Source organism: Lissotriton helveticus, chromosome 2_2, assembly GCF_964261635.1.
Source record: "Lissotriton helveticus chromosome 2_2, aLisHel1.1, whole genome shotgun sequence".
Taxonomy (NCBI): Eukaryota; Metazoa; Chordata; class Amphibia; order Caudata; family Salamandridae; genus Lissotriton; species Lissotriton helveticus.
This window is the reverse complement of record NC_136060.1, coordinates 439,524,406-439,551,923: the sequence shown is the minus strand read 5'-3', so window position 1 is coordinate 439,551,923 and position 27,518 is coordinate 439,524,406.

Below are 27,518 nucleotides of genomic sequence, written 5' to 3'. Positions count from 1 at the left end.
ACATCTAATATTAGGGATATTAAGGCACTAAACTATGATATTTTACTAAGGGATACAACAGTGCCTCTGAAAAAATGGCATAAGGTTCCCCCAAATTGGCTTGGACGAATAAACCTTATTAAAATGAATATTTTACCTACATTTCTTTATTTATTTAGGTCTATTCCGCTGCTTATTAACAACTTATTTTTTAGAAAATTGGATGGTATTTTTGGTAGCTTCATCTGGGGCTATAAAAAAAATCGTACAGCGCTTTCCCTTTTGAAACTAACACCTAATAAAGGCGGTCTAAATTTCCCGGATTTCAAAACTCACTTTTATGCTTCTTTTCTGGGCCGAATTCGCAGCCTCTTTAATTCTAATATGTTAGGTCTTAAATCCATACAATTGTTAGCCAGATCCAACGATCCAAATTATTTTAAGAGAGTCAGGTTTAAGACTGCTAAAGACGCGGTTCGCATTTGGAATATGATAATGGCTTTTGATAAAACCTCGTTTTTTCACCCTAAGTTAACATTGTGGAAAAATCCAGGTTTACCCGACATTTTTAGGGATTCCGTAGGGAGAATATGGGCTAATCACGGTATAACCCAGTTGATGGACTAATATGGTTCAACTGGTTTTCTAGAATTTGATACCCTTAGATTACTTTATGAACATGCGATTTAAATATATGCAGATTCGCAATTTTTTTATTGGTAAAATGAAGCTTAAAGAAATTTGAGATTCAGAAATATGGACAAGTATTTATGGAGAAAAAAATAAAGCTATAATTAGTCTAGGCTATAAGGGCCAGATGTAGGTGTCCAAATACCGGTCGGAAACGGCTGAAAATACCGATGTTTGGCCGTTTCTGACCGGTATTTGGACATTGGTATGTAGGGACATGTAAAATTACAGAATCGGTAATTTTACAGATTCGGTAAAATCCCGAATTGGTAAAATTACCGACTCTGTAATTTCAGATGTAGGTAGCACTGTTTTCAGTGCTACAAGGGTTTAAGAATTCTTAATTTACCACCAACTAGTAGTTGGTGGTAAATTAAGAAAACCATTTAAAAAGCATTTTTCTTTCCTTTTTAAACAGTGCCATGTTGCAGACATACATGCCCTAAGGGCATGTATGTCAGCAACATGTGCACCCATGCACAATTAAGGGGTGCAACAGGGTGTCAAAGTGACACCCTGCCACCCTTCAATATTTCCCCCAATTACCGAATAGGTATTTACCGATTCGGTAATTGACATTGATTCCTATGGGCCTCAAGACCCATAGGAAACAATGGCAGTTACAGACTCGATAAATACCGATTCATTAATTACCGAATCATACCGATTCGGTAATTAATTCGGTAAATATACCTACATCACGATTGCCAGTTCTTAAATACCGAATCGGTATGATTCGGTATTTAAGAATTGGTAATTGGGGATTACCTACATCTGGCCCTAAATGCTTTATTCAATTTAAAACGGACGACTGCCCTAAATTGGCGCAGAAATGGGTTTCTAGATTAGGGATGTGTATATCTCCAAACAACATCTCTACTTTTTTTCATAATAGTAATAATTTGGTTCATTCATCCAGTTTAAAGCTTCAAGCCTATAAGACTGTATGTCAATTGTATTACACTCCGCTTCAAATTTGTTAGTGGTCAGGAAATAACACTCCCTACGACTGTACAAAATGTCCAAAATGCGACCTGCTCACGGCTGACCTGGAGCATATGATTGTTTCATGCCCGATTTTACATACATTTTGGGATAATGTGGAAAACATTCTGAAACAGAAACAATTGACATATGCTTCATTATCCGCTGAGATGATACTTCTAGGAATGCAACCAATTACTGCTCCATTTAAGGATTTGTTGTTTATTTTAATATCTTGTGCTAGATTGGTCATAGCAAGGGCATGGATCTCGGATAAACCACCTCATATAACTGAATGGTGGCGGTTGGTGAAAGAAATTTACGATATGGAACTCTCCCTAGCTAGAATACGAGGCGAACGCTTACTTAAGAAAGTTGACAACATTTGGGGAATATTGTTTCCATGTATGAGTTGATATTTATTTATTTTTCAATAAGTGATACGCACTTACTTGGGTATTGAATGATTTCTTCTGCTAACCGGTATATGACTTAGTACTTTATGAATTCTGGAACTTTTTGTTAATGTTCTGTATTTAGTAATGAATTACTCTTGTAATGATTGATTGCTTGTGTTGTCAATAAAAAATGTATTAATTTTTTTTTTTTTTAAATTACACAGAAGTGGGTGGTGATCGCACAATCAATTTAAGAGTCCTTTCAATTACAATCCTAACAAGGGCAGGGCAAAGAAAATTATACCATCAAATTCTTGGACGACTTTGGCTGTATATAACAAGGATTCTAAAAAGAGAAAAATGCATTTGATTCAACAATGACTAAAATACAAAGAGTTTTAAAAGTTCTATATTGCGATATCCAGTACACCACAAGTATCAAAATACAGGATAATAAAAAGAGCAAGTGCCCGAGCATGATAACAAGTTCAAGAATTCCTGAAAAGTACTGATATATTTTCAGTTTACATGCAAAAAGTCTAACAGATAAAAAATTTCTGGCTAAATGGTATCCAATTGTACATGGCAGAATACACAGCAGCATACGAGAAGATGGAATTGCAAAAGCGCAACTACAGTACCAAGTTCATAAACCCTTTAGTGTATAACCATAAAGTAATCAGTTAGAGACATAGCATATCATTGAATACTCTAACAATTTCAACCGTCTGATAAAAATGACCCGATAATACTACTACTACTTAAAGGATTCATTAGATATTGCCCAGAGAGAAACCTAAGCACCGAACTTCAACTAAGTGGAGAAAAATAGTCCTTCTCTAGAATATATTCAAAATGTTTTTAAAAAACTGAAGATTTTGTAGCAAGCTGGTTCAGAGGGGGCACCAATAGACAGTTTCGGGCCTCCTCAGCTGTAGCAATGTCATACTTTAGGAACAAAGGGTTTAAAAATTGATGTTGTGAAGGTTGTAGTAGGGCACAGACAAGGCAGGGTTTAAGTCCTGCACCCAGTTACCAAATAAATGACAAAGTCTATCCTGTCCAAGAATGCCCTCGCATTCTCCAGTTACTATTTGCAAGGGAAGCAGATTCAGCCATAGCAGCAGGATGGTTCTATGCCCTCCATGGGGGAGATTCCAGATAACATAAGGTTGGGGCTGTTTATAAATACTACTCCCCACTATGATGTCATTATTGAAGTGCATTGCGCACAATCCTATATCTCTTTTCAGAGTGACTTCATAAATAAATGTTTTTAATCTGAGTTTTCAAAACCTGTTTGGAAAGACAGTCCTTGCCACTATTCTCAGCTTTCTCATAATTACTAAAACTGATACTTTTTCCCTTCAGGGTGGAAAAGATTTCATCACTCACTGCTACCCGTAAAGGGTTCTCAACACTGTTCGTTAGTGCATTGCTCCATCTTAGGCATGCAGCCATAGCAAACACATATGTGGGAAGTAGCCCAAATTCAAGCCGAATTGCATCTATAGGGGCTGCGCAGCTCAGATTACACATTTGGTGCTAAATACGCCCCTCTACTTTCTCAAACTGATCCCACTGCGGTTGATCTACTGATTTATAGACATAACTCAACGTGGGAGGAATTTAATGTTTATAAACTCATAGAACATGAGCAAAATATCTTTTCCCACAACGTTTATAGAGTCTACCAATTGCAGGAGCCTTACTTCTGCATTGGTCCATGTGATCACTGCTGGAGCAATCGCTTGTAAAAATTCTCCCTAAGTAAGGGTATAACTTTAACACAGCACTTTCACAAATAACTAGTGCATATTTTTTTTAACTTGGTAACCCCGATATCTAAAAAATATAATTTTACTTTTTGAGATATGTATTTAAAAAAAATACTCATCTGAGTAAAGTCCTAACTCAGTAAGTCGTCTTTGTAATCTAATTGGAGTTAGATCTAACAGAATGCCATCGACTGCGTATGCAGGCAGCTCAATTTCATTGTTCCTAGTTTTGAGGAGTACCCTTTACAACACACTACTCTACTAGGCAAATCAAAAGAGGAGAGTAGCCAATAGGCACCCTTGCTTCAGCCCATTAGGTGTCTCTACTTAACTTGACAGGCCCTGGGTACCTCCCATCAGGACCTGAGTCCAGGTGGAGGAATGCAATGCGATGATTATTCTAAGCAGGTGCATGGGGATCCCCCTTGAGGCCACTATTCTCCACAGTGTCCTCCGGTCAGCCCGGTCGAAAGCTTTGGAGAAATCTAAAAAGGCTGCCTTACTTATTGTGTATTTTTATATTATAGCTTGGGGAGCCGTAGTGTTGTCTAAGGCAGCACTATGTTTGCTGAACCCGACATGCACTGCAGGGATAAACCATTTCCGAAAGCCCAATCCTGGAGGTGGCGAAGTATGCCCTTGGCAAACAATTTTCTGTACGCATCCAATAATGCATTCTGCCTAAAGCTAGCAGGGAACTTTTTGGGACCCTTTTTATATGATGGGACCACAATACTTCCCTTCCAGGACGTCGGAATATTCCCATGTTTATAGCAGTAAGAAAATACTGGACAATGCAACTGTGCGCATTCTGAGCTATCTTGTTTGACTATAGCTATTGGCAAGTCAACTAGGCCCATTGTGCCTGAGTACCTTGCCCCTTTATTATAGCACTTTATTTCCTTGAATGAGAGGAGGCCGTAGTCTCGCACTTTGGGGGAATCAAACGTTAATTCTGGATTCAACCCCACCAAGGGATTTAATGCATACAACTGAGAAATGTAAGAGGTCCATTCTGCATCGGATATTAAAGTGGGGTTTGCCTTAATTCTACCATCGCATAACTTGGCTATTAAAGCCCAATTTTTACATGAGTCACTAGACTGCGCAATCTCTCTTAATTTTATCCTATTAGTATCTTCCACCCCTCCGTGCTCGGATGCCAACTTTTAGTTTCCTTGCCTGTTTCAATCTTTTAATTTCCTTTTGTCTGGTCATCAAAAACTGCTTAAATTGTTTTCTTTTTAGGGCAATGATCTCCAACCCCGGTGGGTAACTCTGCTCCACCTTCGGAGTTTGGGGATTTTTGCCTACTCCGCGATTCGTTCCTAATGTGTTCAGGCAAAAACTCCCCTCCATGGCTGAGCGGAGTTAGCCATCCCCTCCACCCGCCCAAATTAATAATTTTTTTTAAAAGAAGACACTTACCTGCGTGGCTGCCTCCTCGTCTGCCTGGCCGTTCTCCTTCCTGCTCCTCACCGTACTTCTCTGTTGTGCGACTTGCGTATTAATTCAGGAGGGGGGAGGGAGCGTATTTCTACTGAGTTTTTTCAAACTCTGTGGAAATACGCGTAGAGGCACAATGCCTGCTACAACCAGGCTTATTGAGCTCACAATTTTATTATTTTACCTCCCATGATTTAGCCACTACAGGCTTAGTGCCGCTAAGTTATTTTTTGCTTCCGCATGATCTAATTAGGGCCAGAATCTTCTCAAACCAGGAGATGGGACTCTTCTGACAAGGCACTGGGCTCACATTTACAATAATCCTCCCAAGACATAGGAGGTTTTTGTTAGATCAAAAAGTGCACCCATTTGTTCTGTTATACAAAATTCTATCCTCCCTTTGATTCCACAATTCCAGCAGCCCAGGCCTCAGGCTGACATCCACTGACAGGACACTGTATATGGTGGAGAAGTGTGGCTCACTGGTTAGAGGAGGTAGACCCTGAAGCAGAGGTCAGACCCGGGACCAGGGTTCAATTCCCGACGCGGCAGGGTCTTGAGCCCAAATTATCCACGGACTCGATTATTCTCGTTTTGGTGCCTACTCGAATCACAGGTTCACACTCTGCAGCTCTGGGCATCGGCCTGCTTAATCTCCACTACGGCCCCCCGCGGCGGGATGCCTGGCTTTCACCTTGGGGATGCCCAGTACGGGTATCTCACAGGGAAAAGCCAGGACGGGCTCCCAAGGCAAGCGCCGAGATGCCTACGGGTAATCGAGTGCTATAAAAGAACGCATAATAATATTATTAATAATAATATTGTGAGCATGAACCAAAGAGCTGATAGGCTACCACCATAAAATTATTCAGTGACTGCCCACGTGGCGCGCGAAAGGTGAGAGAGGCTGGAAAATTGTCTGGAAATCTACCATTCAATATAACAAAATAATTCCTTCTTAAATTGTGCAAGAAAGAAAAGCCCCGCCTGTCAGATGTAATTTGACCAGGCAATGATGATTCAGGAGTGGACCATACATCCTCCAATTTTAGATTAAAAAAATCCATGGAAGAGCAGTTTGAAATGTTAGCATTAAAATCACCCACCATCAATATCACAGTGCATTCCTCGGAAATACTTGTCTTATGCACAAAGGAAAAATAGAGTCAAACAGAGAGTCGGTTGCTCTCCCAGGTGGAATATATACATTTACCAAACGGAGGGATGCATGCTCTCCTAATGTCCCATTACACAACCTTAGTTTCAAACCTATGCAAAGCTTAGAAGGATGAAGGAAAACCACAGGATTCCAGTTTATAGTACAGCTGAGTAAAACAGCTAGACTTCCCATTGCGTTTCCTTTTAGTGATGGCTGCACAACAGAAAACAAAAAATTTCTCAAAGTCAAAATCCACTCAGATCCAAGTTTCCTGAAGACAATTTATTTTAGGATCATGCACTAGTAAGGAATTGAACTTAGTTATGATTTTCAACACCTGCTAAGTTCCAGGACAATATGTTTCCGAGGGGGTTACTTTCGCAACATGGGGAGTTTTGCATTTTCTTTTAAGCCCTTCAGTGAGCCATACACACAGCTCCACTGGGCCATCTCTTCATGCCCTCAATCTTTGAAAGCCCTTTGGACCTCAGGACCTATAATGTTAGTCTCTCTTTTCCCAGGGGAGCTAGCCACCAAAACTGTAATATCTTTCGGGTTTATGACACCCCTTATGATGAATAACATACTGCCTAGCTCCTGGCAGTATTTCCTATGGAATTCATGCAGAGCCCAAAAAGGCTCCTCGTATGGGGACACATTGATCTTTTTTTTTCTGAAATGATCAATGTTTGCCTTAACTAACATTGTGATTATCCCTGAACAGAATGTGACTCTAAAGTTTGGAGAATCACTACTAAGGTCCTAGTAAACCCATTCAATCTCTTTACTAATTACTAATCGCAGGTCCTCTATTTTTGATAGTAACTGCAACAGGGAGCGTCTACTGAGTGGAGCTGATTCTATTTAAAAAAGGGAATATTAGATACTTGCCCTGGTCTATATCCTACACTTGTATGATCGCCTAACCTTAAGTCTATCCCTGACTCTGGTGTTTGCCCTGTGCGAGCATCATGGACAGGACCCCCTTCCAAAATCCTCCCTTGGCTAGGATCAATCCGTACTGGAAGAGTACCACCCCACCCCCCCCCCCCGGACCCCCCCCCCCCGGAAGGACAGGAAGGACATTATCCATGGCCTGTCCTACATCTAGCACAGCATCATGTGTTTTTACTGCTAAGCTCACCAAATCATAATATGTTCTGGTTCCACGGGGCACTAAGGCCGGTCCAATATTTACTTTAAAATTATCCTATGTATTTCCCCCCTCTTTAAGTCTGCGTATCCCTATATCTTCCTGCCCTTCCATCCCCCTAATCCCCTCCATAATAGGTCATCTAACAAAGTAAGGGGGCAGATTTATCTCCGAAAGCCCCTAGTCCTGGCCGTCATCTAAGAAGATGGGCCTGGGTTCATTCCTTATTTGGAGCAAAATCAGAATGCCTGGCTCCTCGGATACTATAGGGAACTTCAGTTATTTGGCCAACGCCTTGAAATGCGTCAAATCCTGTTATTCTTCTCCCTATAACCTTTTAATCCATCACTATCTTTGAGTGAGGCATCCTCCCCAGGGGGAGCAGCATCTAAATCATTCATGGGCCATTAGACGAGGAGTGGGTCTTAATTCATTCATTGATTCATTATTGATAAACCTACAACAGATTTGTGGATGCAGTTACATTTATGCTCTCCTAGGACTGACATGTGAATGGACCCCTAATGCTGTTTTTTGGGGGGCAGTACATAACATAGGACTATCTTTGGACAGTGGTTTGGGAGAAACCCGCTTGTCTTCCCAAGCCTCCACCTCTGATACCCCTATGTGTGTCTGGCATGCCTGAGATTTTACTTCAATTCCCTTTTCTACCTTACATAAACAGGGACTAGCAGAATTAGGCTTCTGGACCCCCATTAAAATCGGTGAAAGAACATCCAAAATGTTATCAGAATTGAGAGTGGTTTTCTCCAGTCGGGATAAAATGGACAAAATAATCCTCTCCAATGCATAAAATGAGTCAAAATTGCCTCCCTTCACCAATCTGTTATCTTCTACGTTTAATAGTTGCCAAAAATCATGTACCCCTTTATTCTGAGACGCCACCAGCACCTCAGATTTTGAAAGACCTAATGATTGGACACAGGACTCACTAGAAGGGTGCTACTAGACAAAGTTGGCATACGGGGGCAACTCGAGTGATTGTCTCAATTCTAACTCCTTGGCAACTGCCATTTTCAAATTGACATCCATTACTTAGTTTTTTTCTATTGGTATGGCGATGTCCACATTGGTATAATCCTCCAAGTCCACCAAGTCCACAGGTTTGAGGCCGCAGTCTACAATCTGTTGTATTTGGGAGGGGATTTTAAGGGAATGATCGACCGAGAACCCCGGCCCCACAGAACAGACAATGATGTATCAGCAAAATGTATTTCAGTTTGGCCCTTGACTTCTTCAATAACCATGTCCATTTCCATCTCCCTGTCTTCGACTACCATCATTAATCCCTTCCGTGCTCATGACGAGCTCAGCTGATGCAGACCCTGATGCAGACCCTGCAGAAGATCTGAGAGAGCAGTTTAGAGCTGAGTACACCCTGAATGACCTGAACACAGGCACCTGGAGGGCATCGCCAGTGAATGTTGTTAGTTTGTGGGCTCGGTATCTACAGTAACGCTGGAATCACTAGTGCCAACAATTTCTGAAAAAGAATACAACAGGGGGTGCCCCAGGAAAAGGAAAAGGTGTCACTGATAGCACGTAATAGCATGTAATAGCACATAAAGATGCCACATTTAACAGGGGAATTTATATAAGCCCCATGTATAGTCTGTAATGTCCATCCAGAGAATGCAGGACAATGCGACTGAGATGAAGGCACTAATAAATGTAGGCTAGTTGGTGATGGATAGGTAAGCAGGTAAACAGGTAAGCAGGTAAGCAGAAAAGCAGTTCAGCAAGTATACAGGTGTACAAATGTGCCAACAAGCAAGCGAGCAAATTGTGAACCAAGACTGAGCGGAGCTCACCTGGCCATCCCCCAAACCGCACCCAGACCTAGCTGGGCCATCTCTGCCTACTCACCTTACCCTTCCTTAAAAGAGGTCCCTTGTTCCAATGATCCTTTGGCCAGGCCTGCTTGAAAGTGCAGGGGTCACAACTTTGTTTAAAGCTCTGCCTCATGCTCTGAAGAGAAACCTGGATACTAAAACTAGCAAAATCCAGCTGATCTGACCTGGGAGACCAGGGGGGCCAAGAAACTCCCCTCCCTGCACACAATGTCAGTGTCAGCAAAAACGTCATCCTAGCTCATTCACCTGGCTGGCTGACCAGATGCTCACTGGTCATCACTCACTGCTTGGCTCATCCCCTCATGTCGACAGAGCCTCTTTCGGTATCAATAATCCATACTAATTGGTAACAACTCCTAAAAACCTCCACCGGTTCCCCTCCGGAGTATCTCAATCAGTACTCTAAAGTACTCTTATGCACTCTTGTGTTGGCCCTCAGGTATTTTTCTGCCCCCCTCCACTCAGCCTCCTGTCCTCCCGGCACAGCTGAGGGCCTTCAGTATACAGGCAAGGCTGGGCGGCAATGAGGGCAGTCTTAAACTGCTGGAAAATGGTACACCACAGCGAGAGCAGCCGCAGGCAACCAGGGGCAGGCCAAGGAAAAAGCCAGGCCAGAATCCAGGCCCGCATTCTGCAGCTCCGCCCCAGCACCACGGACAACAATGCTGCACAGTAGCCACAGCCTCTCCACTCACTGGGCTCCTCCTCCTTGCGCAGCATCAATGAGTCAACGAGCGATCACAGAATGCAGACTTTACTCCCTTTGTACTCCTTTGGTAAGTCCAAACATAGGTCCCTTAAATTGCTGCAGTATAGACTCAAGCTGCACATCACTGAGGATGACCTATGAGGCCAAATATGTCTGGTCCTCCTTTTGTGTAAGACTTCCAGGAAGTACCTGCTTAACTGTCCCTTTTTTCGGCACCTTGTTGGTTCAAGCCCATTGTGGCGCAGTGAGCACAAGAATTCTGTATTAGAGCTTGGACAAAAATGCTTAACGTGCCCTGAGATGCATTCAATAATTTCATCTGTTATGTTTTGTTCTTAGTAAGGCTAGGAAGTAAATGCATACATGTTCTTGTAAAAAGTGTTCAAGCCTTTCCTGAAAGGATACAGCTAGCAGACTCAACAGCCTCTAAGTCCAATAATTTTGCTCCAAATTTTAGGCACATGGTTCTGCTTTGCCAGGTGTGTGCCAAATGTTTATGCTCACCCTTAGATGTGATTAACTGCTGCCCCTCATATTAGGTTTTGCCAATAATGATTGATGGAGCATTTGATTTCTGTTCAGCTTTCAGGCTTTTAATCTGAACTTGTCATTGCCATGTAGCATATCACCATAAAACTATCAGCTTTTCATAACTGGAGTTCTTGCCACCTCACCCCACTATACTTTCATGTGTGTTTGTGTGTAAGAGAAATTGGGTAATTGGTTGAGGAGGGTGAAACTCTTCTCCACCAACAACCATAATCCTTGACAGGGTGAATTACAAAACGTCACTCAATTAACCTGTGCTTAAACCACTGGTTGCTTGGCACAATGGAAATCAGGTTTAACTTGAAGGTAAAGTGTAAAGTATTCATGCAGCACTCAAACAAGTGAAAATATAACACAAGAAAAATCCCACGCCAATCTAGACTTATGGAATACGTTTTAATCAATAACATGATACCAGATTCAACAGAAGATATACAATTTCAAAATCTTAAGTAAAAGTAGCGCCAAACAGTGCAAAGCACCAAATAGGGTTATCTGGTCATACCGAAGTCAAACCGACCATGACGGAGTGCAGGCCAGGTACATCAATAGGTATTGCCCTCTGGTTGATGAACATAATTGTACTTGGACTGAGATGTGAGATTCTGCATGGCGCTGTGTCATTTGAGATGGAGCCGCAGATAAGGAGCTGTACGGCTCTGCAATGCGAGGTCTTGCATTGAGATGCATCACTCTGAGTTGGTTCCGATGATGCCACCAATCGAGAGCTACGAGATGCTGCAATGTGAGGGTTGGGGTTAAGATGCATCGAGCTGAGTAAGTTCCAAAAAGGCCACTGATCAAAAGCTGAGAGATGCAAGCAATGCAAGGTCATGTGTTGAGTGGCGTCATGCTGCGTTTTTTCTGAGGAAACCTAGACTTTGGCCAGTTAGAGTACACTCTGATACCAGTCAAGTGTCTTGTACCTGGAGGACTCATCTTGAGGATCACAACTCATGCCAGCAGGGCTCATCAGAAAGGCACAGGCAAGTTAAGTCTGGGCATCAGGCCAGAATTCAGGAGAGGTCTTTGGGGGTTGTTATGTCCTTGTAGCTAAGAACAGGAGGCCAGTGAGCTAGCCCTTCATGTCACTCTGGTGGATATGGGTTCAAGGAGCAGGTCCGGTCTCTCTTTCTTAGACAATCCTTCTTGCAGCGATGAAGTTCTTTCAGTAGCAGGACAGCAGATCAGTCCTTCTTCTGAGTTTTCCACAGGCTCAGGAGAGATCTGATGAGTGGTTCAAGAAGTCCAATATTTATACCTGGTGTCCCCATTGAAGTGGGATATACTTCTAGATAGCCACTTCCCACATCTGTCTGTGGAATTTCCTTCCATCCTCTCACTTTTCTCAAGATGTCTGAGTTTACAAAAGGCTAGTGTGGAGTCATTTGTGAGTGCAGGAGGCTGCCCCCCATTGAGGTGCATGTGTGGTAGGTGGCAATTCCGCCCCTTTCATCTTGACAAGATGGCCCATCTGGACAAAACTTAATCCCCTTTGCATCACTGTCTGAGAAGAATATATAAAGGCCAACTGCCAACTACACCTAGTCAAGTGACCCAGGATACAAGCTGTAGGAACGAAACAGTTAAGACAAGTAAATGGCATTTTCAGAATAGTGATTAAAATCTGACCTAACCTTAAAAAGGTTTTTAAATTACAACTTATTTGAGCCAAAACATGACATTTCTACCTGTGCACAAACAAAGGTTATCATTTATTAAATATAATAAAGTATCCCAATGTTATTCTATGGAGAAATAAGATCTTACAGTAGTGAACAAGCAAATGTAAGAGTTTTCTACTATCAGGACATGTAAAACTGCATGCCCCACTTTATAACTATATCCTACCATATGGACTGATTAAAGCTTGCTCCCAGGATGACATACAGGTATTAAGAAGGAAGATTTAGGCTTGGCCAGAGGTTTATCTTCCCAGGTCGAAATGGCCATTTAAAACTGAACCCAGGATGCAGTGGCAGGCCAGACACATGTTTTAAAGTCTACTGTAGTGGGGGACAAAATGAGTGCTGGTAGCATTTGTTTTGCAGGCCCAGGGTACATCTAGTTGCATGTTATTAGGGACTTACAAGTAAATTAAATGTGCCAGTTAGTTGTAAGCCAATTGCATATGTATTAGGGAGAGAGCACAGCACTTTAGTACTGGTTAGCAATGGTAAAGTACACTGAGTCCTAAAGCACAAAAAAACAAATTCAGCAAAACAGGATGTGTGAAGGCAAAAAGTTGTGGACTACTACCATCAAAGGGTGTTAGGTTTATTAAGAGTGTGGCATCTTATACAGGTGTCGTGTGGTGCATAGACCTTGACCCAGATTTACTAAGAGAATCCACTGCCTCAAAGCAATACAAAGCAGAGCATGGCATTTATCAACCAGCTCTAAAGGTGTTTTGCGCTGGAAAGGTGGTCTTTTCTCAGCACAAAAAGCACTCTGTGCTATTTTGCATTGGTTGCGTCAGGTGAGCATTACTGGGCAGATCAGCTGAAACACACATACTTTTTTGCAAAAGAGCCAGACAGGGATTAGGAGTTAAAACAACTACTTAAAGCATACATGAACAAGGGGAATGTTGTCCAAAACAATGCATGTGTGTTGCAGTGCACAACATGCATTCATTGTGTGGGATCCTGCTGAGTTTGTCTGGAGGTAGAAATTTGTACAAAGATATGACTCAGCACAAATCCTATGCTACACAGTGTAGCACGTAATGCAGCTTTGTTGGAAAGTGCAATTGATGACAGCAGGTCAATCTTAGTAGATAAGGCTGTGCACTGTTTCCCCCCCTTTGCACAATGGTGCAGAGCACAGAAAATTGGCCGCAGTGTTGCACCGCTTGAAACATGTAGTAGATTCAAGACATTTAGTAGCGTGAGTTCTGCTGCTTTTATTTCTCCACACCTTTACATCTCCCATCTTTATTCAGCCACCTTTACTTTTCCTACCTATTCATAACATTGAAATTAGTTTCAATTTGCCTGTCTTACTTTGCCCTACTCCAGCCGCTCTATTCCACTTTAAAACTTACAGCAATGATTATTGTGTACTTAATAATATTTTTCATCTGATTTAATTACGTTAAAATCCATCTATATTAACATTTATTCTAACCCTAATTTTAATTAAAGTACATTTTTAGTTACGTAAAATAATAGGCTTTATCATTTTAACGCCAAACTTAACCACAACTCTTAATTAAATGAAGCCAATAAAAAGTATTAATTGTTTTCCAAAATGAATACTATTTCTAAATTTATAGTTTAACTAATTTCATTTAATTAAAAAGTGTCACTCAAAACAAATTTAATTAGCTTATATTGTATTATCATGTCTTATGCTATGAGTATATTTAATACAATTAAATCAGTAAGTACACATTTTGTGCTAACCCTGGTGGATGCTCTAAATGTACAGTAAACACCAGTTTTTTTTATTTAACTCTAACTGTAATTGTAAATGTTACTGATTTATCTAAAGTTAAATATAATTAGAGCAATTAATAACCGTAATAACATTGACATAAAGCAATAATTTTGAGATTTTTCTTCACCCAATTAATATTAATATGTCTACATAAAATGTAGTTTTATTGTTACTTTGAGTGAAGCGATGGTATGATTCACTAAGTGCAGGCAAAATAAAGGTGCTGTTAAAGCAATAGCAAGGAAGTAAATGTTAAATGAAGTAAAGGAGGAGAAGTAAACATCTGCCACTATTAGAGAAAGGGGCAATGTGGTGTTCACCTCCAGGATGTATTTGCACTTCTTGTGGTGGATGCTGCAATTTGCCTGTTGTCACTGTGCAACACTATGTAAATTGGGGGCTGGTGCAATATATGCCCCATCCTTCCAGTTTATATCATCTGATCTTCCATAGTGCCTGAGCTATAACTAACAGTCTGATATCTACCTTTAAATTTGCACCTCTTGACAAATTAGAACTAGCCAACTACTTTGAAAAATCCTTGGTAGAATAACCAGGCAAAACCACTCAATGCAGATTGAGGCAGAATTTAAATGTTAAGTACAACTTAGGCTTGGTTGGCCCTGTTTTCTGGTCAGTGACACCAAAGAAAGAATAATACTCTTCCTCTTGGGTCAGTTAGTTGTACTTCAACAGGAGCCTACAAATATTATTGCTAGAAAAGAGAAAAAGCATGTTGCTGTGCTGTTTATCCAATATCATGTCTAGGACTCTAGACAAATTGGTTTGATTGTGGTAGAACAGGGCACTTATTTGAAGCGGAGCAGATGGGACTCTAGCTAGGGAGGTCAAATTGACCAAAGTCAGAGTGGAGGACGCCACAAAAAAGTAAGAGAAGAGACTTGAGAGCCTGTACAAACAAAGATGGCCAGATCCACCTTTTGACATAGTAGAGGATAGAGATCCATGTCAAGACAGAAAGTATGGTGAGTCTGCATTGTCCTCACATACCCCACTATCATATCTGCCCTTTGAAACACTGTATCCTTACTTTACTTGCCCAATAGGTCATAGTTTGCAATGCAGTACACTTTGACCAGCACCCCTAATATAGAAATAATTGAGTCACCCTTCAAACGATTAAAGACCCAGAGATACTATATTTTTAGTTTGTAATTTTACGCCACCAAAGTTAGAAACTGGTGAGGCGTCCAGTAGTTTTGGCCTTGTAAACCAGAAACCCCTGACTGGTAGTTCCATCATGAGCACATGGAATGTGGTAACGCTAAGGAATATTTTTGTGTTCCATCATGTTTCGTGAATGGAACACCGATTCTCAGAGCAAGTTCATGTTTAAATGGCATCCCCAAAACTGTGTCCAGTGACTAGGACACTGACGTTCAAATTTGCAGTGACACCATTATTTAGTGCCCATTACAAAATTCCCATGGTGAGTACTGCTATATCATACTAAGAACCATCCAGTCTCTGGGCTCCTCTTCGATCCTTCCAGCCTAATTGGAATTTCAGCTTGACTTTTCATGAGGACCAATGTAGAACATTACTGAACACATTATGATATATTTGAGAAAAGATGCAATAGATGCACAAGTAGCAGGGAGAAAGCAATCCGAAGGAAAAGAAAAGCTGACATAAGTAGCATGAAGATGGAAAATATAACATGTGAAATATAGGCCAAATGTGGATGACGAATGGGATATGAGACAATTAGGCATGTCAGGCATATATGGACTAAGATTGCTTAGGAGGCCCAATTGATGGTTTAGCTGTTTAAAATATTTTTTTTTTCTAAAAGCAGTATCAAGCTTTTAACAACACTTGAACTTAAAACAAAAACTTAGTAACATCAAAAGTAATATTTTAGGTATTCTTCGAACTTGGTAAGAAAGTAAGGGGCAGATTTATGATAACTGGCGCATCCCCAGGGATGCGCCAGTTATTTTGCGCCGCTGCTCCGCCACCCATGGTGCGCCGCATTTACAATGCCAACATATAATAGGGCGACCCAATATTCCCAAGGAACTGGGTATGATCAATAACAACAAAACAATGTTCCTTAGGCAAATTATTTCGACTTCAAGTTCAAGTTCAAGTTCATGCATTTGTATAGCGCACTACTCACCCAGAGGGTCTCAAGGCGCTGGGGGAAATGGTTCAATTATTTGTCGAATAGCCATGTTTTCAGTTCTTTTCTGAAGGAGATGTGGTTCTGATTAAGGCGGAGGTGGGTGGGGAGTGAGTTCCAGGTCTTGGCAGCCAGGAAGGAGAAGGATCTGCCACCCATGGTGGATTTCCGGATGCGCGGGACTGCGGCGAGGGCTTGATTGGACGATCTTAGTTGGCGGGTGGGTTTGTAGAAGGACAGTCGAGTGTTGAGGCATTCGGGTCCTAGATTGTAGAGGGCCTTGTGTGCGTGGGTGAGAAGGCGGAAAGTAATTCTTTTGTTGACGGGAAGCCAGTGGTAGTCTTTTAGATGTCCGGGGATGTGATCTTGGCGCGGGATGTCTAATATGAGTCTCGCTGACGCGTTTTGGATGCGCTGGAGTTTTTTCTGTAATTTTGTTGTGATTCTGGCGTAAAGTGTGCTACCATAATCCAGTCGACTCGTGACCAGTGCGTGGGTGACAGTCTTTCTTGTCTCAAGGGGGATCCAGCGGAAGATCTTTTTGAGGATGCGAAGTACGTTGAAGCATGAGGACGAGTCGACGTTGACTTGTCTGGACATCGAGAGAGAAGAGTCTAGGATGAAGCCAAGGTTACGCGCATGGTCTGTGGGTGTGGGTGCTGTGCCCAGAGCTGAAGGCCACCAAGAGTCGTCCCAAGCAGAGGGGGAAGATCCTAGGATGAGCACCTCCGTTTTGTCTGAGTTGAGTTTTAGGCGGCTCTGTTTCATCTATTCGGCTACTTCTTTCATGCCTTCGTGAAGATTGGTTTTGGCGGTGTTAGGGTCTTTGGTGAGGGAAAGGATTAGCTGGGTGTCGTCGGCGTAAGAGATGATGTTGAGGTTGTGTTGACGCGCGATGGAGGCGAGAGGACTCATGTAGACGTTGAAGAGGGTGGGACTGAGTGAGGATCCTTGAGGTACGCCGCAGATGACCTCGGTGGCCTCTGAGTAGAATGGGGGAAGTCATAATCTTTGAGTTCTTCCAGCGAGGAATGAGATGATCCAGTCCAAGGCTTTTCCTTGTATGCCGATGTTGCTGAGTCGATGTATAAGGGTGCTTTGGCAGACGGTGTCGAAAGCGGCGGAAAGGTCGAGTAGGATGAGGGCTGCTGTTTCTCCGGTGTCCAGGAGTGCTCGGATGTCGTCGGTCGCTGCAATGAGGGCGGTTTCGGTGCTGTGTTTGGCTCGAAACCCGGATTGAGATGGATCAAGGGAGTTGTTGGATTCAAGGAAGGCGGCGAGCTGGCTGTTGACGGCTTTCTCGATGACTTTGGCCGGGAAAGGGAGGAGGGATATGGGTCGGTAGTTTTTCAGTTCTGAGGGGTCCGCTGTGGGTTTCTTCAGAAGGGCGCTGAGTTCGGCGTGTTTCCAGCTTTCTGGAAAGGTGGCAGAGTTGAAAGAGCAGTTGATGACATCGCGGAGTTAGGGTGCGATGATGGAGTCAGCTTTGTTGAAGATGTGGTGGGGACAGGGGTCAGAAGGCGAGCCGGAATGGATTGAGTTCGTGAGGAGAATGGTGTCTTCGGTGGTGATTGGGTTCCAGGCGCTGAGGTTGTTAGTTGGAGGAGTAGGATCTGAAGGGGGTGGGGCGGGTTGATCGCTGGGAGAATTCTTGAAGCTGTTGTGGATGTCGGCAATTTTGTTGTAGAAGAAGGAGGATAGCGCATTGCAGAGGTCTTGGGAGGGGGTGATGTCGTTAGTTGCTGCGGTGGGGTTGGTGAATTCTTTGACGATATTGAAGAGTTCCTTGCTGTTATGAGTGTTGTTGTCAAGACGATCCTTGAATGCTGATTTCTTGGCGAATCGAATTAGTTGGTGGTGTTTGCGGGTGGCTGTCTTGAGGGAGGCCATGTTGACTGAGGTTGGGTTTTTTCTCCAATTTTTCTCTATGGTGCGGCATAGCTTCTTGGATTTTTTAAGTTCGTCATTGAACCAGGGAGCCTTTTTGCTGGCTGATTTCATCTGGTGCTTTTTCAGGGGTGCTAATTCGTCCGCACTGAGGGTAATCCAATGCCTGAGGTTGGTGGCTGCTTGGTCTGGGTCCATAGAGAGGGTGGGAGAGTTTTGGCTGAGTGATGTGAGGAGTTGGTCGGTGGTGATTTTGTTCCAGTTTCTCCGAGGAATAGGTTGTGGACGGTTGTGGGTCAGGGTGGTTTTGTAGCTGAAGTGAACACAACTGTGATCCGTCCAGTGAAGAGCTGTAGTGCGGTCGAAGGAGATGTGCTTGCTGGAGGTGAAGATAGGGTTGAGCGTGTGTCCGGCTGTGTGAGTGGGGGTATCGACAATTTGTTTGAGTCCGAGATTGGCCAGGTTGTCCAGAAGGGTGGTGGTGTTGTTGTCGTGTATGTTTTCAAGGTGGTAGTTGAGGTCTCCTATAAGAATGTAGTTCTCGGAGGCGAGGGCGTGTGGGCTGACGAAGTCCGTAATGTCATCGCTGAATTGAGTGCGGGTGCCGGGAGGTCTGTAAATGAGGGTGCCTCTGAGTGTGGTCCTGGGGTTGGTGTGGATCTGGAAGTGGAGATGTTCGGCGGTTGTAAGATTGACGTCGGAGCTGGTTGTGATTTTGATGGTGTTTCTGTGGACGATGGCGATGCCTCCTCCTGTTTGATTGGTGCGGTCTTTTCGGATAATTTTGTAAGCATCAGGTATGGCTATGGCGATGTCGGGAGCAGATGATGTGTTCATCCATGTTTCAGTAAGGAAGGCGATGTCAGGTGACGCAGTGTCAATTAGGTCCCAGAGTTCTGTTGCGTGTCTGTGGACCGAGCGGGTGTTGAGCAGGATACAATGTAGGCGGTTAGAGTCGGAGTTGTGTTTGGAGGACGTGGGTTTAGTGAGGGTTCTGAAGCAGTAGAACTTGCAGGAGAGGCAGGCGAATGGGCCGTGGGTACGTCCAGGAGTGGCTTTGCAGCATAGTGGAGAGCGTCCGGCGTTGAGGGCGAGGAGAGTAGCGGCATCATATGTGACTCTAGAGTGTTTGGAGCGGCGGGAACCAGGGGGTCTGGCGCTGGGCGCGGTCCAGGCGCGGACGGGCGTAGACGGGCTTACCTTTGGCGCACCTTCGGCGCGCATGGGGCGCGTCTGCTGCGCGTGAACGCTGCGCGCAATAGCATCTGTCATAAATGGATAGTGGTGGGGGAGGGGCGAGGGAGGGGCAGCTGGGAGGCGGGATCTGTGAGGATATCCGGTCAGTCAACAACAAACAATCAACAAAATGTCTGCCAGCCAAAGCGGAGCAGGATTGGGGGCACAGTCAGCGTCGACGCGAAGTAAATGCCAGTGCACACAATTAAGCGCTACGATGCAGATACGAACTGTAGGCAAACTAATAAGCAACACAGGCAATACGATGTAGGTGCGCACTTTAAAACAGAGCAATATGCAGCAATATGCAAATTAGCAGTTAAGCGCTACGAGGCGGATGCGATGCTACAAATGGCAGAAGCAGATGTGGACGCTATGCAGCAGATCGCGCTGAGATGGACAAGCGTTACTGTGTCACCAGGCAGGCAGGGCGGGGGTCAGCTTGTGGAGCGGCCGTCTCCGTTGAAAACAGGACGGTCACAGCGCTAGAGGCTGCAGTGCAGCCTGATAGTAACAGTGGGAGGGAGGGGCAGCTGGGAGGCGGGATCTGTGAGGATATCCGGTCAGTCAACAACAAACAATCAACAAAATGTCTGCCAGCCAAAGCGGAGCAGGATTGGGGGCACAGTCAGCGTCGACGCGAAGTAAATGCCAGTGCACACAATTAAGCGCTACGATGCAGATACGAACTGTAGGCAAACTAATAAGCAACACAGGCAATACGATGTAGGTGCGCACTTTAAAACAGAGCAATATGCAGCAATATGCAAATTAGCAGTTAAGCACTACGAGGCGGATGCGATGCTACAAATGGCAGAAGCAGATGTGGACGCTATGCAGCAGATCGCGCTGAGATGGACAAGCGTTACTGTGTCACCAGGCAGGCAGGGCGGGGGTCAGCTTGTGGAGCGGCCGTCTTGACATCACAGTTGTGCGATTGCCACTACAGTGAGCATAAATTTCAATTTTTCAAGAGGAGGTAAAAATCTTAAGTCATTTGTTTTTATTCAATCAGGAGAATATATGAACACATTATATCTCCATCCACTTTCGGCAACAAAAAAGGTATACTGTTTTTTCAATTTATGTCAAAATATATATACAGTACCAAAAGACACTTTTGTAAAGAATATGGACAGTATTAGCATATCTTCCATATATACATAAATTTTGCAAAGGTTATATACAAAATTATAAATCACTCAATGTTGATGCCATTTACAAAGAAGTGTTGTTGCGTCGACGTTTCGGTCTCATACAAAACAAGATAACGAGACCATCATCAGGACATAGGTTGCACCATGGACCTATAGTGAAACAATGTAAATATCAATCACAGCTATGTCTGTACACAATCTTCAAAAACAACAAATTTATAGGTCTACCCACACCGAACCAAGTGGTGGAAGAATACTAAATAAAAAGTGTCAACACCTGTGTCCAGGGACTAAAATGTCCTATTTACAAGTATACATATGTACATAGTGGTCATGCCCCAAATCGACATGCAACCACACCTTAGTACCACCGTGAAAGGAAATAGATTAATAAATAAGTACTCACTGAGAAACCAATGGAAAGGATTCTTATCCTATTGGAAACAAAACTGATAGCAAAAAAGTCCACACTGACCAGAATGAGCAGAAATGAAGGAAACCATATCATACATTATCACCAAGAAAAAGCGGAAAGGTCCTACCTTAAATAGTGTCTTATAAATCACTAAGTTGTGGGGGCACTTTGCTCTGCTCCGCTTTATCTGTGATAAGACAGAACCAAGCGTGACAATGAGCTATTTAGTTATGTATTCGGTTTCGTTTTATTAAGAAAACGTTAGAAAAATAAATCATAATATAACGAACCTTACTGGACTGCGAATGAAACAGCTTCCAAATCAGAAATGGTCGGTAAATACACAAGCCGATCCTGGCGTTTACCCAGAGTATCTAGGGAGAGCTCGCGGTCACATGATGCAGCGTGACGCATCATGGCGGTCATTTTGGGATAATCGTGTCGCCTGACTCTGCCTATAGATAATATTAGGGATCAGGCAAGCCATCAATCATACACTCAATCGATCCTCGATAGTGCAAAAGTGTAGAGAAACAGATGAATCGCACTAATCATAAATCATTACAAGGACTAGTATCAATATCAGTTACAGCGATGGTCGCATTCAGGGAAGTGTGTAAATCTGGCTCACAAATAGGAAGATACATGAATGGTAAAGAACTCAAGAATTTACATATATGATATCAGCGCAAAGTTGCCAAAACCTGCCATTCAACATAGGAATTTAGTCCCTTGGACACAGTATTTGCTGACCAAATCCACCTGTTTTCTTTCTGTGTGAGTAGGCAGTCAATGTCACATCTCCTTTTTGAATGTTTTACACACTCCAAAACAAACCAATGCATATCACAAGGTAAATGTTGTTTTTGTAAATAGTGTTCCACTAAGGGAGCTGTTTCTATCTTGCATCTAATTCTAGACTGATGTTGTGTAATTCTTTTCCTTACTTCTTGTGTGGTTTTACCTATATAATATAGTGAGCAAGGACATTTGATGCAGTATATGACATTTTTTGGTAGACAGTTGGGCCCAGATGTAGGTAAAACTTATTTACCGATTCTTAATTACCGAATTTTACCGATTCGGTAATTAAGAATCGGTAAATAAGAAGTGGGGGTATGTAGGAACATCCAGATGTTCCATTTACCGAATCGTTAAGAATCGGTATTTACCGATTCGGTAAATACCGACCGGTAATGCTCCATTCATTCCTATGGGCTTTGAAGCCCATAGGAATGAATGGGGCATTACCGGTCGGTATTTACAGATTCGGTAAATACCGATTTTGACAAGGGTGCAGGGGGTGTCACTTTGACACCCTCTAGCACCCCCACAAAAGGTTCGGGGGCCATATGGCAGGCATACCTGCCCTAAGGGCAGGTCTGCCTGTCATATGGCACAGGTGTGCATGCACACATGTGCATGCACACCTGAATCGGTATTTTAACATCAAATACAATTTGATGGTAAAATACCGATTTTGTAGGCCTTGTGGGACTCAGAAGAGTCCCACCTACATATCAATGTTACCGATTCGGTAAATATACCGGTCGGTAAATTTACCGACTGGTATATTTACCGAATCGGTAAAATTACCGATTTTCCCTGTTTACCTGCCCCCTACATATCAAATGCCAAATACCGGTCGGTAACGGCCGAATTCGGCCGTTACCGACCGGCAAAACCCTACCTACATCTGGCCCTAGGTATGGTTTCTTAAAGTCCAGTTTCTTCCATTTATACGGTACATACGAGGATGGTCTGAGTATTGCAAATATAATATACATATATATACGATTCTAAATAGAACCACGTTCACCTTTAGAGTTGAAAACAATCAAAAGAATATCTAATTTTTCAATTCATTCATTATGGCATTTTATTCATTTATAGCCAAGATTATGAAAAACAATTTATGGTAGAAACATGTAATTGTAACATCATTACATTCCATATTCGAAATCGGTGCTCTCTGTGAAAAGGGGAAGGGTAAGTGAATGAGTGAAGGGGACAGAGTAAAGGTGTTGTGACATAGTAGTTACATCCAAGTTAAAAATGAAAAACCTCTACAACCAGACTAATGGGCAAAGGTTCCCAATTTTACATCACACATAGATGGTGAGAATACATCTCTTATTTAGCTCCTATGGTGTGTCAAGGAAAATAGGCGTATTTCTACGTTTCGACCCCTGATACGCAAGAAGGGCAATTCACAGCCTCATGTTGGGGTCTTCATCAGGAAGAGGAAGGAGAGCCTATAAGGTAATATGAATACACAAATCAGAATTTCTGGATGGTGAACAGACGTGGTAACATTATTCAAGGTAGTGATGTGGGTGGTTACCTACATCAGCAAACGGTCGTGGAATGTGCCGTCCGCAGGGGGGCTTCCAAATGCTCCAATAAAAACTGAAATAAAATGAAATAGGTGCCATCAGGGCCCTATACTTTACTGGATCAAGGGTTTTATCGGGGGTGGTAGATGGAGGGACTTACTTAGCGTGCCGGTAGATACTGGGCACAGGTAGGTCTGTCCTCGAAGGGTAAATTGGTCTGAAAAAGAAGGGGAGGCTACTTTTAGCAAAATGTGCCGTTATGGTGAATAAGATACTGCACTGAGGCCAATTAAAAAGTTTAAAAATAGGGATCCATGCTCCCACATTTGTTACCTTACAGGGGTGAGGTCGAGGTCGCCCTGTTACTCCAAACGCGTGTTGAATCACGAAGGAAATCGCGGTGCCGGTTTATTTTACTGGAAAGATAAAGCGGAACTAAATTCAGTTTACTTGGTCCGCTAGTTACACTAAACTTGAGTGAGTGTGGCCGATTGTGATTGCGGGGCGCCCGATCGGCTGGTTTAATCTGCACATACCTTCTGAAAATTGGAACGCGCGTCAGCGCTGTCACTTCCCCGGCTGCCTGCATCCGAATGAACTCGCGGTGCAGGCGCTCAATGCCAGTGAAGGCTAGATGAAAAAGGGCTCGGCCCGCCGGTCCAATGGGATCGGGGCTTGATTCGCGCGCTCCATGGAGTATTCTTAAAGGGATAGTTTCCCCGTGTGGAGAGCAATACTGGCTAAACAGAGTCAGTTATGGGCGATTGTTTCTGAGAACAGATCTCAATTTATGGCAAGTGAGGTACCAGGCAGGGGCTCCGTGGGTGAGAATGCATGGAAGTATATTGTCTCCTGTTGAGCCTAAAAACGGGGACAGTGGAACACAAAGTGGTGATACTGTATGTTACACCTCTCTACATTTTTGGCAGCAATATTAACCGGTCTAAGACCAAATACACACAAGTACATTGTCTCCTGTTGGGCCTACACCGGAGCAGTGGACCCCAAGGTGGTGATACAGTATGTTACACCTCTATACATTTTTAGCAGCAATATTAACATGTCTAAGACCGGACAGATTACACCTAGATGCGAATACTTGAAAACAGCAACAAATGGTACACATTCCTCATAGGTGTTCAGGGCGTGTTATGTGTGGTGTCACGTTATTTTTACTGGTAATTATGCACATGTGTAAGTACAGGTAGAGATACAGTTACCCAGGGTCTATTCAGGATTGAGTCCCGCCATCTGCGAGAAACTAGCCTCAAGTTCATTAAGCCCCTTGTGCATTGTCTGGAACTTCTGCATCCATTTGCATTCCCTTGTGTCAAGAGCGGCAGCTAGATTACCACCCCTGGGGCCGAGGGTGATTTTTTCAATTATCAACCAGCGGATGGACTCTGGTGGATGGTTTTTCTCAGTAAAGTGCTCCACCAAAGGGGCCCCTGGGGTTGTGCAGCGAATCCTGCTACAATGCTGGAAAATGCGGTTCTTAGCTTTTTGCTGTGTCTGTCCAATGTACATGAGGTCGCATGGGCAAAAAATCGCATAAATCACTCCGCTTGTGTTACAATTGGTCAGAGATTTAAGGTCTACTGTCTGGTCGTTGTACCGTATTTGCTTGGTCTCCAGGCACAACGGGCAGGCCTTACATTTTGTACATTTGAAATGGCCCAGCAGTTCAGGTAGGTTCCATAGGTTCCGAATTGTTGGTGAAGGTGGGGTTTCCAGTAGAGATCGCACCACCGAGTCCCTTACGTTCCTTTGATCTTTTGAAGGCGTGCATAGGAGGGTCAGGAACTTGCAAAATTTCTCCTACCAGATCCCAGTGTTGGTTCACAATTTTGCGAATGGCATTGCTTTCGGTGCAGAAGGTGGTTACACATATCATTCGCTCTTGTGTTGTTTTTCTAATCCTTGGTTCGAGTAAGGTTGCCCTGTCTTGAAACCACGCCCTTTTCCTGGATCTTTTCACTAGGCGTTTGGGATAGCCTCTGTCAATTAGACGGGTAATCAGGTCATCAGATTCCCTGAAGAAATCTTCTTTGAGGGAACAGTTTCTCCGAAGGCGGAGGAACTGCCCGAAGGGCAGATTGTCCCTTAAGCCTCTAGTGTGGTGACTGGTATATCTTGAAAAAATCACCCTCGGCCCCAGGGGTGGTAATCTAGCTGCCGCTCTTGACACAAGGGAATGCAAATGGATGCAGAAGTTCCAGACAATACACAAGGGGCTTAATGAACTTGAGGCTAGTTTCTCGCAGATGGCGGGACTCAATCCTGAATAGACCCTGGGTAACTGTATCTCTACCTGTACTTACACATGTGCATAATTACCAGTAAAAATAACGTGACACCACACATAACACGCCCTGAACACCTATGAGGAATGTGTACCATTTGTTGCTGTTTTCAAGTATTCGCATCTAGGTGTAATCTGTCCGGTCTTAGACATGTTAATATTGCTGCTAAAAATGTATAGAGGTGTAACATACTGTATCACCACCTTGGGGTCCACTGCTCCGGTGTAGGCCCAACAGGAGACAATGTACTTGTGTGTATTTGGTCTTAGACCGGTTAATATTGCTGCCAAAAATGTAGAGAGGTGTAACATACAGTATCACCACTTTGTGTTCCACTGTCCCCGTTTTTAGGCTCAACAGGAGACAATATACTTCCATGCATTCTCACCCACGGAGCCCCTGCCTGGTACCTCACTTGCCATAAATTGAGATCTGTTCTCAGAAACAATCGCCCATAACTGACTCTGTTTAGCCAGTATTGCTCTCCACACGGGGAAACTATCCCTTTAAGAATACTCCATGGAGCGCGCGAATCAAGCCCCGATCCCATTGGACCGGCGGGCCGAGCCCTTTTTCATCTAGCCTTCACTGGCATTGAGCGCCTGCACCGCGAGTTCATTCGGATGCAGGCAGCCGGGGAAGTGACAGCGCTGACGCGCGTTCCAATTTTCAGAAGGTATGTGCAGATTAAACCAGCCGATCGGGCGCCCCGCAATCACAATCGGCCACACTCACTCAAGTTTAGTGTAACTAGCGGACCAAGTAAACTGAATTTAGTTCCGCTTTATCTTTCCAGTAAAATAAACCGGCACCGCGATTTCCTTCGTGATTCAACACGCGTTTGGAGTAACAGGGCGACCTCGACCTCACCCCTGTAAGGTAACAAATGTGGGAGCATGGATCCCTATTTTTAAACTTTTTAATTGGCCTCAGTGCAGTATCTTATTCACCATAACGGCACATTTTGCAAAAAGTAGCCTCCCCTTCTTTTTCAGACCAATTTACCCTTCGAGGACAGACCTACCTGTGCCCAGTATCTACCGGCACGCTAAGTAAGTCCCTCCATCTACCACCCCCGATAAAACCCTTGATCCAGTAAAGTATAGGGCCCTGATGGCACCTATTTCATTTTATTTCAGTTTTTATTGGAGCATTTGGAAGCCCCCCTGCGGACGGCACATTCCACGACCGTTTGCTGATGTAGGTAACCACCCACATCACTACCTTGAATAATGTTACCACGTCTGTTCACCATCCAGAAATTCTGATTTGTGTATTCATATTACCTTATAGGCTCTCCTTCCTCTTCCTGATGAAGACCCCAACATGAGGCTGTGAATTGCCCTTCTTGCGTATCAGGGGTCGAAACGTAGAAATACGCCTATTTTCCTTGACACACCATAGGAGCTAAATAAGAGATGTATTCTCACCATCTATGTGTGATGTAAAATTGGGAACCTTTGCCCATTAGTCTGGTTGTAGAGGTTTTTCATTTTTAACTTGGATGTAACTACTATGTCACAACACCTTTACTCTGTCCCCTTCACTCATTCACTTACCCTTCCCCTTTTCACAGAGAGCACCGATTTCGAATATGGAATGTAATGATGTTACAATTACATGTTTCTACCATAAATTGTTTTTCATAATCTTGGCTATAAATGAATAAAATGCCATAATGAATGAATTGAAAAATTAGATATTCTTTTGATTGTTTTCAACTCTAAAGGTGAACGTGGTTCTATTTAGAATCGTATATATATGTATATTATATTTGCAATACTCAGACCATCCTCGTATGTACTGACCCACGGACCCAGGTCCTGAGTTTTAAGGGCCAACCCCTTTTATACTCACTCTTCCATTTATACAGCAGGT